Source organism: Oncorhynchus clarkii, chromosome 15, assembly GCF_045791955.1.
Source record: "Oncorhynchus clarkii lewisi isolate Uvic-CL-2024 chromosome 15, UVic_Ocla_1.0, whole genome shotgun sequence".
NCBI lineage: Eukaryota > Metazoa > Chordata > Actinopteri > Salmoniformes > Salmonidae > Oncorhynchus > Oncorhynchus clarkii.
In genome coordinates, this window is record NC_092161.1 from 27,585,187 (window position 1) to 27,599,207 (window position 14,021).

The following is a 14,021-nucleotide window of genomic DNA, read 5'->3' on the forward strand; positions in this document are numbered from 1 at the left end:
CAACAATATACAGTGATATTGCAGAGGTCATACCAACAGTATATCAATGCCTTCTACAGTACAGATATGCAGTTCTTTAGCCAGACAGCTGACGTATTTACTAGCCAAGATCCCACAGGACTGCGAAGCAGATGGCCTAACTACACCATCAGCACTTTTCCCCTAGCAACCTGAGATACTGGTTGTGGTCAAATGAAACCGTAGACATAGCAGACACCTTCAAACCCTATTTATATGTCCTGTTGAGGATAATGTGAAACACTGCATTATCTCATGGTGTACCATGATTACCAAAAGTTGTAAATTGTGCACAAAACCAGAAACATTAAACATAATGGATATTAGGCTGTAGAGTCACTGGATAACTCATTCAGAAACATACAACATTTAATCACTTTTCAAAGAGGAAATGTGTATCACTGTAGTCAGAGGCTATAAATTATACAACTATGAGAGGAAAGGTTTATCAATACAGACCAAGCCACAAAATATGTTTGGCCAAGTAGTCATTGAGAGAGAGGGATTGTTATCTCTACACCATACTGATCTGTTCTCCCATGAATCCTGTCCTGTCCCCTGTATCCTGGAGAGACCTAGCCACACGACCACCACCATCCTGATCCATCACACGCTTCAAATGTATCACTGAAAAATAAAACAACTGTTTACTGTTGTTCAGCTTAATTCCGATCTTGTTGAAGTGCATTGATCTATAAAGCAATCCGGAGTCTCTGGTCCCCAATGTTCGGCCGAGCTGAGAAATGATTGGGTCTGATCTCTGGGCAAGCAATGCCAAGCATCAAGTGTAATTATTGAGATGGGATTTGGCCTGTCAGCATGATAAATGGTCGTTTGACTTTATTTGTCTCAGCTCCAGATCAGTTTGCAGCAATACCTGTCACCAAGGTATTCTATTTCCTTTACTCAGCATCACCAACACAGACACATATTGAATACCTACTCCATCACATGAACAGAAAATCTTTCAATAATAACATAGGCCTCCATAGCTTTTCTGAAAGAAAAAAATGCAAGCAACAGCAAAATAGTTTGGTTTTGACAAGAGGACAAGAGGAAAAGTAAAGCCCTTTTGTCTTCTGTGGATGGTCTGTTTTGTTGCAGCTGTCAAAAAACGTAGTTACCGGCACTTAACTGGGCTTTTCTCCTCATCCACAAAGCCTCCCGAAATTGACTTTTATTTTGGGGCAAATCATTATGTTGGGTAGCAGTGAGAACAAAACCTCACAGGGGACATGCTTGCAGGTGCAGGTCCCCTGAGCTGTTGTTGTTCATCGGTGAAATACGGCTTCTAGCCAGTGTGACCAAATCGATTGTGTATGCAAACTCTGCAACTGTTGTCTGCCTTGCAGGTATCAATAATAAAAAGGAAAACAGTAAATGCAATAACCTTATTATGCTCTACTGACAATGCGTATTGCTTATAAATGTTTGTGTTCCCCAAAATACCTATGATTGAAATGGGCGGATAAGTAAGCTAGACTTTCCATGTCATTCAAATGAATGGAATAAGGATTGGAGTAATTTTATACATTGGAAGTCAAACAAGCAAAAGAACTAAGGTCCTTACTGATAAATGTAACAACCTTCAAACTACAGGTTTGTCTCACACCAACCCTTCATTTTGTCTTAACTCCATGCTCTCTGTGATGGGTGATAGAGGTCAATATAGAACAGTCACAGTGGCATCTGATGCCATCGGATAACGGCAACACTTTCTCTCCTTTTGCTCTCTGTGGAGCATTCCGTTGCTGCATAGCGGCATAGCACGCTCCTCTCTTTCCAGATCAATTATTCCCACCAAAATAAGTACGAGAGGAGGCCATGAAATATTTACGGTGAGGCTGAGCGGAGGTCTTGTAGCTCTTTTATTTTTCATGATGATGGAGGGACTGCGGCGGCGAAGCGAGGAGGCGCGGGAGTCGCTTGGGGCCATTTCCATGTAACTCATTCGGTCAGCGGTCCAAACCAACGCCGAGAACGGTCTGTCCAAGCCTCACTTAGGAGGTCCCTTGTGGCCCTTCTCCCTCCCTCCATTCCCACCATCCTCAATGCTTACTCATATTTTGGTTGTCATTTAATGGGTCTGCAATGTCAACTGATGCCTCTTACTGGGGATTGAGACACACGAAGTGAGGAGATTGTCCTCCCTACTGTTGGTTTTCTTTTTATGCCTTTCAGCATTATTGGTGTTTTGCAGTGTACATTTTACCCGATTGAAATGTTTGTTTTGAGAACTATGTTCCCCATTTGACCCCATACTTTTGCTTACACAAGAGGTTTTATGTTATGTTTTTTATAGAGTTTGTTTAGAATGGACAGGAGAATGTGAATGTAGTTGTAGAATTTCTACATAGGTCTACATCTAGCCCTGAACTATTCACCATCATGCAACAGCCTTGGGATACAGTGCAGGACGCAATGTTGCTCTCTTGTTGCAAACGTGTGTGTATTGTCAATGCATGTGTGGGAGTACATTCACAGTATGTCCACGATATTGCATTAAGAATTTCAGGATTTCATCAAACTATTCAGTACAACTACTGGTGACTGTGATGTGCTTGCATCATGACACCATTGTTTTCCCTTGTCATCATGTTTTCCATGTTTACAGTCGTCCGTTTCAATTCTCTCCAATTTGCATCAAAATGAAGATGATAAGAGCACTGTCAAAATGGCAGTGTGTGTGTGTGTGTGTGTGTGTGTGTGTGTGTGTGTGTGTGTGTCTGCGTGTATGTGTTTGTGTGTGTCACAAAAACTGAGACAGTTAATGACCAGACACACCTCTTTTGTGGAGGCGCATTGGTATTATTGTACGTTGGCTGAACATTGCTGTGTCCTCAGATCAAACATTCCATCTGTCATTCTGAATCGCTTGTAGAGGATGGGAATCTGCCTCATCAATCCCACAGAACACCTGGTTATTGTCAATACCATGGTGCATTGCTCCACTGGAACATGCTGCAAGAATGAAACACAAGAATGATGCAAAATCACAAGGCTGTTTGCTATGGACAAAGCAGCAAGATTAGTTCCGTTGCAGTGAATCGCAAGGAATACAAGTCATAGATTGCCAGTGAAACTGGTTGGCCTTGAATGACTCACAATTGTAGCCTTGAATAGATGTGGCAATATTCTGTGGACATACACAGTGTACATACACATAATAACATAATTTATGATTTATTGTATGAATTCAGGACCTAATCGTCCAGGAGGATTTTTGTCTGTTTACTCCTAAACCCACTGAGTAAGAATTGCCGAAATTATTACATTGGTATGGGAAGCTGAGTGATGAGATATCATCAAAGATTATAAGGACTTTCAACATGTTGTTTCATACTTTTATTGTAATTTTTACAAAAATATAAATGCAACATGTAAAGTGATGGTCCCATGTTTCATGAGCTGAAATAAAAGATGACAGAAATGTTCCATATGCACAAAAAGCTTATTTCTCTCAAATTCTGTGCACAAATTTGTTTACATCCCAGATAGTGAGCATTTCTCTTTTGCCAAGATAATCCATCCACCTGACAGGTGTGGCATATCAAGAAGCTGATTAAATATCATGATCATGACACAGTTCACCTTGTGCTGGGGAAAATAAAAGGTCAATCTAAAATGTGCAGTTTTGTCACACAACACGATGGAGTGTGCAATTGGCATGCTAACTACAGGAATGTCGACCAGAGCTGTTGCTAGACAATTTAATTTAAATAAGCCGCCTCCAACGTCATTTTAGAGAATTTGACAGTACGTCCAACTGGCCTCACAACCGTAGACGTTGTGTATGGTGTGGCGTCGTGTGGGTAAGCGGTTTGCTGATGTCAACGTTGTGAACAGAGTGCACCACGGTAGCGGTGGGGTTACATTATGGGCAGGCTTAATAAGCTACGAACAATTAAGAAAATAGCATTTTATCAATGGCAATTTGAATGCACAGCGATACGGTGACGAGATCCTGAGGCCCATGGTAATGCCATTCATCCGCGATATCACCTCATGTTTCAGCATGACCCCATGTCGCAAGGACCTGTACACAATTCCTGGAAGCTGAAAATGTCCCAATTCTTCCATGGCCTGCAAACTCACCAGACATGTCACTCATTGAGCAAGTTTGGGATGCTCTGGATCGATGTGTACGACAGAGTGTTGCAGTTTCCACCAATATCCAGCAACTTCGCACAGCCATTGAAGAGGAGTGAGACAACATTCCACAGGCCTCAATCAACAGCAACAGCAGCTTTATACGAAGTGTATGTTGATGTGTTGCGCTGCATGAGGCAAATGGTGGTCACACCAGATACTGACTGGTTTTCTGATCCACGCCCCTATATATTTTCTTATGTATCTGTGAGCAACATATGCATACCTGTATTCCCAGGTATGTGAAATCCATAGATTAGAGGCTAATGAATTAATTTAAATTGACTGATTTACTGATATGAACTGTCTTGGCTGATTATGAAAGCAACAATGTTTAATGTGTTGCTGTTCAATTGACAAAATCAATCAAGTGTGTCTTCACACAGCATACACGTGCTGGCATGCACACACCGGATGGTGCCAGAATAACAACCTATCCCTCAACGTAACCTAGACTAAGGAGATGATTGTGAACTACAGGAAAAGGAGGACCGAGCACGCGCCCATTCTCATCGACGGGGCTGTAGTGGGGCAGGTTGAGAGCTTCAAGTTCCTTGGTGTCCACATCACCAAAAAACTAGAATGGTCCAATCACACCAAGACAGTCGTGAAGAGGGCACGACAAAGCCTATTCCCCCTCAGGAAACTAAAAATATTTGGCATGGGTCCTGAGATCCTCAAAAGGTTCTACAACAGCAACATCGAGACTGGTTGCATCACTGCCTGGTTCCGGCAATTGCTCGGCCTTGACCGCAAGGCACTACAAAGGGTAGTGCGTACGGTCCAGTACTTCACTGGGGCTAAGCTGCCTGCCATCCAGGACCTCTACACCAGGCAGTGTCAGAGGAAGGCCCTAAAAATTGTGAAAGACCCCAGCCACCCCCATCACAGACTGTTCTCTCTACTGTCGCATTGCAAGCGGTACCGGAGTGCCAAGTCTAGGACAAAAAGGCTTCTCAACAGTTTTTACCCCCAAGCTATAAGACTTCTGAGCAGGTAATCAAATGGCTACCCGGACTATCTGCATTGTGTGCCACCCCCAACACCTCTTTTACGCTGCTGCTACTCTCTGTTTATCATATATGCATAGTCTCTTTAACTATACATTCACGTACATACCACCTCAATCAGCCCGACTAATCGGTGTCTGTATGTAGCCTCGCTACTTTTATAGCCTCGCTACTGTATATAGCCTCCCTGCTGTTATTTTTCACTGTATTTTTACTGTTGTTTTTATTTCTTTACTTACCTATTGTTCACCTAATACCTTTTTTGCATTATTGGTTAGAGCCTGTAAGTAAGAATTTCACTGTACACATGTTGTATTTGGCGCACAAACAAATAAACTTTGACTTGATTTGATTTGACATACACACAAATACAGGCACGTGGGCACTACACACACATAAAAACACAATCAGTGCTGCCTTTAATCAATGTTTTACTTGTTGTTTTTGCTTCTCATGATTTACAAATCCCCCTGGCACTCAAATCCCTTTGGTACAACATATGCCCTATACGTTCTGAAGAGAATGACACTCTGTTGACATACACACGGCAGCTAGCCTAGCAGTTAGAGAGGTTGAGCCAGCAACTGGTGACGTTGCCAGTTCAAATCCTGGGTCTGACGGGAAAAACATCTGTTGGGAAGAGAGCTGGCAGACAGAGGGTTGCTGGTAGCAAGTCATAAATGCTGTTGTGCTCTTAATCTCCAAGTGTGGCAGCTCCCTGGATCTTTCCAAAATGTGTTTGTCTTTTGGAGGGGTTGGGTTAAAAGCGGGAGTAACATTTCAGTTGGATCTTGTGTGCAATTGACCAATAAAGGGATTTTATTTTAAAACCCACTCTCACATACAGTATGTTATTTACATGTTAGAATCTTAACAGAGTCTAAATGCAGTCATCCACCTTCTCTCCAATTCCTTTCCTTTATTCTAATCTCAGGGGCTCCACAGCAAATTAGAGCCTAGCGTTGATTAATTATGGCATCCATCCACCACCGTGCCCTTCAGAGCCCCAGATCAATTTAAGTGACTTTCCCCTCTCAGCAAGAGTGGACTTTTTGTCCAATGACTTCATGAGAAAAAATGATGGCATTAATTTTGTTCCCCAGACCAGCTGTTATGAAGATTCATGGGCATACTTAATGTTAATACACCTCTTCGCCCTGTCATATCTGATGTTAAAACTACCTCCAGGTCAACAAATGGAGGATCTGGCATCCTTGTTATTTCCTGGGCTGTGTATGTGGCTTAAATTAGTAACATAGAAAAATATTTTCTGGAAAGCAAGTTGTGGTAATTTGTAGATTATGTTTGGGGAGCTTGGATGGTTCAAATAAAACTGACTTTTTTTATACATCTCTCTTTCTTAATGGATTCTGATATAACAAAATATTTACATTCAAATAAATGTATAGCATCGATAGGTACAGTTACATGTAGTTTTCTTCAGCAATCCCTTGCGATTGATAATGGTTATCTCAGTGTACTGTAACAGAAATACGCACTTACGGTGGCCAAGTTGGTTACTCAGTTTATGCAAATCAATGCAAAATTTCAACATGTGATCACATGTGAAAACATAATCTCATGAAATAAATGTGACAACAAAGGGATGCAAAATTTCAACATGTGATACCATGACACTACATGTGACAACATTTGAGCACATGTAAAAACCCATAATTTACATTAATTACATTTAAACAGTCATGGTCCTCTGCAGGTTTTGTCCAGTTCCAGGGACATTCTTAGAACGTTTTTTCATGTTTCCCTGGAGATTTTTGTCTAGTTGAGGTGAAAATACAGTAAATCTACAACTAGTTACTGTATTTTTACATCTAAACTTAAGTATTAGTGTTAATGGACAGTATGCTGCTATATGATGATTACTTAGACTCACTTGGTATTTGAACTCACAACCTCTTGGTTGCTAGCTACCTGAATTTACTGATGCACCACCAGGTCTGTAAACATAACAGAGATTGGCAAGAACACATTTCTGCACTTTGCTTAAAGTTGCAGTAAAAATATATACCAACTTCAAGATGTTATTTCTATAGTGACAGTATGCTGTTGATTTCAACACATAACCTTTCTTATCACAAGGCCTTACAAAGATTGCTGAATTAAACATATAAAAAAAGAAAGAGGTGCTCAACCTTCATTAGCATAAAGATAAAACCACTTAAACTGGTACAACATTTCCACTGACAGTTGGCACAAATACAACATATTTTAGACCATGCCCCCAAATATGCTAATGAGTCCCCGCCAGCACATATCCCCCACCTAAATTTCAAAGTGCACTAATGATTGTACATAAGTGGAAAGTGGGAATTTAACCCATACGACTGAAAAAAATCCCTGAGCTCTGACTCCCACATATTGACCTCTGACGCCACCTACTAAGGAAATTACCTCACAATTAAATTAACATTATTTATAAAACGTTATCTGTTAATATGTTTTTTATGCTATAGTTTGTTTACAAGTATGATAGCTGCACTTTTAGTTTATGGTTGACGCAGCTTGTCGGCCATTAGGCAACTGGCCTTTCCCAACAATTTCAAAGCACGTGTATGCATCCAACTGGTATTTAAGTTTTCACAACTGGTAAATTCCCACCTCAGACATGGTTATGAACGTAGCTTTACATATATTGGGTAGAAAAATGTACCACTATACTAGATTATCCACACATGTACCCTAAAATGTATCGATGTGAGTTCCTATGAGTACCTCTGTATGTGTACCTGTGAACTTTTTGCACTCCAGGGAACAACACTGTACTATAACCGTACTCTTATATTTGAGAGTGCGTGGATATATGTTCTTGGAAACAAATAACAATCTGGTGACACTGCTGAGACATTAATGCACTCTGGACCAAATGTTGCAAGTTCAAATCTCGAGAGCATTTATGCACACTTAGGGCTAGACTCTAACAGATCTGTGCTAATTTTGTCAGTGGTGGAACTACGTTAGTGGTGTCAAATCCACAAGCGTCTCCGGCATTATACCTGGCATGGAAATGGCCATTGCCTGGACGGGACTGCATTAAGAGAAATACAGTGCATTCGGAAAGTATTCAGACCCTTTCCCTTTTTCCACATTTTGTTACGTTACAACCTTATTCTAAAATGGACTAAATAAAACATGTTCCTTATCAATCTACACACAATACCCAATAATGACAAAGCGAAAACAGGTTTTTAGAAATGTTTGCGAAAACCCCCCAGAAATAGCTTATTTACATAAGTATTCAGACCCTTTGCCATGAGACTCAAAATTGAGCTCAGGTGCATCCTGTTTCCATTGATCATCCTTAAGATGTTTCTACAACTTGATTGGAGTCCACCTGTGATACATTCAATTGATTGGACATGATTTGGAGAGGCACACACTTGTCTACATAAGGTCCCACAGTTGAGGTCGAAGTAATTGTCCGTAGAGCTCCGAGACAGGATTGTGTTGAGGCACAGATTTGGGGAAGGGTACCAAAAAAATTCTGCAGCAATGAAGGTCCCCCAAAACACAGTGGCTTACATCATTCTTAAATGGAAGATGTTTGGAGCCTCCAAGACACTTTCTAGAGCTGGCCACCTGGCCAAACTGAGCAATTGGGGGAGAAGGGTCAGGGAGGTGAACAAGAACCCAATGGTCACTCTGACAGAGCTCCAGAGTTCCTCTGTGGAGATGGGAGAACATTCCAGAAGGACAACCATCTCTGTAGCACTCCACCAATCAGGCCTTTATGGTAGAGTGGCCAAACGGAAGCCACTACTCAGTAAAAGGCACATGACAGCCCATTTGGAGTTTTCCAAAAGGCACCTAAAGGATTCTCAGACCATTAGAAACAAGATTCCCTGGTCTGGTGAAAACAAGATTGAACAATTTGGCCTGAACACCAAGCGTCACGTCTGGAGGAAACCTGGCACCATCCCTAAGGTGAAGCATGGTGGTGGAAGTATCATGCTGTAGGGATGTCAGAGACTGTCAGAGACTAGTCAGGATGGAGGGAAAGATGAATGGAGCAAAGTATAGAGAGATCCTCCTCCTAAGCACACAGCAAAGACAACACAGGAGTGGCTTTGGGACAAGTCTTGAGCGACCCAGCCGGAGCCCAGACTTGAACCTGACCGAAAATCTCTGGAGAGACCTGAAAATAGCTGTGCAGTGGCGCTCCCCATCCAACCTGACAGAGCTGGAGAGGATCTGCAGAGAAGAATGGGAAAAACTCCCCAAATACAGGTGTGCCAGGCTTGTAGCGTCATACCCAATAAGACTCAAGGCTGTAATCGCTGCCAAAGTTGCTTCAACAAAGGACTAAGTAAAGGGTTTGAATACTTATGTAAATGTGATATTTCCATTTGTTATTTTTAATACATTTTCACAAATTTCTTAAAACCTGTTTTTACTTCGTCATTATGGGGTATTGTGTGTAGATTGATGAGGGAAAAAGTCAAGGGGTCTGAAATAGAGGTCGACCGATTAATCGGAATGGCCGATTAATTAGGGCCAATTTCAAGTTTTCATAACAATCGGAATTCGGTATTTTTGGATACCGATTTGGACAATTTCTTTTTTTACACCTTTAATTCATCTTTATTTAACTAGGCACGTCAGTTAAGAACACATTCTTATTTTCAATGACGGCCTAGCAACGGTGGGTTAACTGCCTTGTTCAGGGACAGAACGACAGACTTTTACTTTGTCAGCTCGGGGATTCAATCTCGCAACCTACAGTTAACTAGTCCAATGCTCTAACCACCTGCCTCTCATTGCACTCCACGAGGAGCCTGCCTGTTATGCAGTAAGCCAAGGTAAGCCAAGGTAAGTTGCAAGCTAGCATTACATTTATCTTATAAAAAACAATCAATCAATCATAATCACTAGTTAACTACACATGGTTGATGATATTACTAGTTTATCTAGCATGTCCTATAATCAATGCGGTGCGTATTCGCGAAAAAGGACTGTCCTTGCTCCAATGTGTACCTAACCATAAACATCAATGCCTTTCTTAAAATCAATACACAGAAGTATATATTTTAAACCTGCATATTTAGCTAAAGGAAATCCAGGTTAGCAGGCAATATTAACCAGGTGAAATTGTGTCACTTCTCTTGTGTTCATTGCACGCAGAGTCAGGGTATATGCAACATTTTGGGCCGCCTAATTTGCCAGAATTTTACGTAATCATGACATAACATTGAAGGTTGTGCAATGTAACAGGAATATTTAGACTTATGGATGCCACCCGTTAGATAAAATAAGGAACGGTTCCGTATTTCACTGAAATAATAAACGTCTTGTTTTCGAGATGATAGTTTCCGGATTTTACCATATTAATGACCTAAGGCTCGTATTTCTGCGTGTTATTATTTTATAATTAAGTCTATGATTTGATAGAGCAGTCTGACTCGTAAGCTCGAGAAAAATCATAATCGGTCGACCTCAAGTCTGAATACTTGTAACGCACTTCTATAAGTAGTGGGTGCGGAGTCAGGCGCAGGGAACAGAGGGTAAAGGACAATTGTTTTTTATTCCGGCGCAGGAAAACGGTCACGCCAAAACACCAGGCGCATAACAAAGACCAGCCCAAAACCAGGACCTAACCAGTCCGGAGAAAAACAAGAAAGTCGCACAACCACAACACGAACAGAGGAAATAAGCCCGCACAAAAGCAGGCGGACATCACAGGCTTAAATAGCCCAACTAAAACCTAAACAAGAAACAGGTGTAACCAATAGGACAAAACCAACAGAAAAGGGAAAAGGGATCGGTGGCAGCTAGTAGACCGGTGACGACGACCCCCGAGCACCACACTAACAGGAAGAGGAGACACTTTTGGTGGGAGTCGAGACAATACTTTCTGAATGCACTGTATGTGTTAACAGCACTGTGTGTGTGTGTATCATAGGGACACATTTTTGTTTGCAGGGCATCACCTATGAAATTGCATGTGAAAATTTGAATCCATATGTGAAAGGTTATGTGATCACGTGAAAGATGCTCCAAAAACACATGGTTAACATGAAATCATGTGATTTTCCACATGTGAAATCATGTGGTTCTTCCAGAAGGTGATCCTGTCTCTTCCTATATACTGTAGCTCAGTGCTTTCTTCTTGGCTAAACTAGGCTCATAATTTAACATTTGTATTCATATTTACGGATCCCATACACGTTTGTAATTAAGGCACATGAAAGTTCACATGTTCAAGAACGCATTTCTGCAAAACGCCCTACTGTGAAGTAGGAACTAGTGTCATCCGTCCCCGTTGGGCTGGCGTTTCACATATACTTGAGAGTGCACTGTAGGCAGCCAGGCCCTCTTCATTATAAAACTTCTTAAGATCATCAGAGCACTCTGCCAGGAGCAACAAGATGGATACCGTCTAATTGAACTCTGCATGGTTCTTTCTCAAGGACTGTCCTCGGCTCTCTCATTACCGTAGCCTTGTCCTAATGAAGAACAGATGAGTTTGCTTTCACTTTGTACCCCTCTTCACCAAACAAGTCATTGGACTTTACCAGTTTCTCTTTGTCCTTTCATCTTTCACTTTTCATTTCTCCAAACAAGCCAGTCTGCTTTCTTCACCCTCAGGGCACGGTTGCGTTACCAGAATCCGACTCCTGAAGTGCCACAGATGACGATGTAGTCAGTGGCAGCTTCACAAGTTGAGTTATATTTTGAAGACAGTTTTGCCATACAATGTAAAGGGGTTGTCATGAATTTCACAGTATCTGGGTTACAGGGTTACGGGTTCTGTATTTCATATTACAGTAGACCTGCAAAACAGACCGAAAGGACATACAAAAATGCTCAATCATTTAAGGTTTAAGGAACAGTCATTTTTTAAAGTTTTTTTTTCCACTTGGCTAACCACCAGGAAGCATGAAAAGAGCTGAGTGGGCGGGGAGCTTATATTCATGAGTTCGCCTTGACTGACAGCTCTTTGAGAACGCCTATGTCAAGCAACTTGGATGCAGTGAGCAGTGTTGCCGTAAAACCATCTCCAGTAAATTTGGTGATACACAAAGCAACTCAAGCAACATTGAAATTGCATCAATGTCGCCCCAGTCTGAAGTCATGAGTGCTCTGGAATAGGTTTTCATCAAGGATGTTTTGTTCTTTGCTACATTCATCTTTCCTTCGATCCTGAGTAGTCTCCCAGTCCCTGCCGCTGAAAAATATTCCTACCGCATAATGCTGCCACCACCATGCTTCACCGTAGGGATGGTGCCAGGTTTCTTCCAGACATGACACTTGGCATTCAGGCCAAAGAGTTTCATTTTGGTTTCATCATACAAGAGAATCTTGTTTTTCATGGTCTGAGAGTCCTTTAGTTGCCGTTTGGCAAATCTCCAAGCGGGCTGTCATTTGCCTTTTACAGAGGAGTGGCTCCTGTCTGACCACTCTACTGTAAAGGCCTGATTGGTGGAGTACTGTAGAGATGGTTGTCCTTCTGGAAGGTTATCCCATCTCCACAGAGGAATTCTAGAGCTCTGTCAGAGTGACCATCAGGTTCTTGGTCACCTCCCTGACCAAGGCCCTTCACCTCCGATTGCTCAGTTTTCAAGGGTGGCCAGCACTTTAAAGGACTCTCAGACCATGAAAAACAAGATTCTCTGGTCTGATGAAACCAAGATTGAACTTGTTGGCCTGACTGCCAAGCATCACGTCTGGAGGAAACCTAGCATCATCTCTACACTGAAGCATGGTGGTGGCAGCATCATCCTGTGGGGATGTTTGTTAGTGGCAGGGACTGGGAGACTAGTCAGGTTCGAGGGAAAACTGAACGGAGCAAAGTACAGAGATATCCTTGATAAAAACCTGCTCCAAAAACTCAAAGCCTCAGACTGGGGCGAAGGTCGACCTTCCAGCAGGACAACGACCCTAAGCACACAGCCAAGACAACACAGGAGTGGCTTCGGGACAAGTCTCTGAATGTCCTTGAGTGGCCCAACCAGAGCCTAGACTTGAACCTGATCTAATATGATCTAAACCTGATCTAAAATCTGAAAATAGCTGTGCAGCGAAGCTCCCGATCCATCCTGACAGAGGTTGAGGGGCTCTGCAGAGAACAATGAGAGAAACTGCCCAAATACAGGTGTGCCAAGCTTTTAGCGTCATACCCAAGAAGACTCAAGGCGTAATAGCTGCCAAAGGCGCTTCAACAAAGTACTGAGTAAAGGGTCTGAATATTATGTAAATGTGATTTTTTTTAAATACATTTGCAAACATTTCTAAAAACATTTTTTTGCTTTGTCATTTTGGGACCTTGTGTGTAGACTGATGAAGAAAAAAACAATTTAATCAATTTAGGAATAAAAATGTAACGTAACAAAATGTGGAAAAGGTCAAGGGGTCTGAATACTATCTGAATGCACTGTACAACTCCCATTTGGCATGTCTTTTGTGATGCAGTTCACAGCACCACTGATGGATGTGTTGACTTAACAACTGCATCAGTTTTGAACGGCCCTTCCCCCACTTTTGTTCCATTTTGGCTGAAGACCTAGCTAGCTAGTAAGTAGCTAACATGTACAAAACATTAAGAACACCTTCCTAATATTGAGTTGCACCCCCCGCCCTCAGGACAGCCTCGACCAACCAGTGCCCCGCACATTGGCTAACCGGGCTATCTGCATTGTGTCCCGCCACCCTCCAACCACTCTTTTACGCTACTGCTACTCTCTGTTTATCACATATGCATAGTCACTTTAACCATATCTACATGTACATACTACCTCAATCAATCTGACTAACCGGTGCCTGTATGTAGCCTCGCAACTGTTATAGCCTCGCTATTGTATATAGCCTCGCTACTGTTATTTTTCAGTC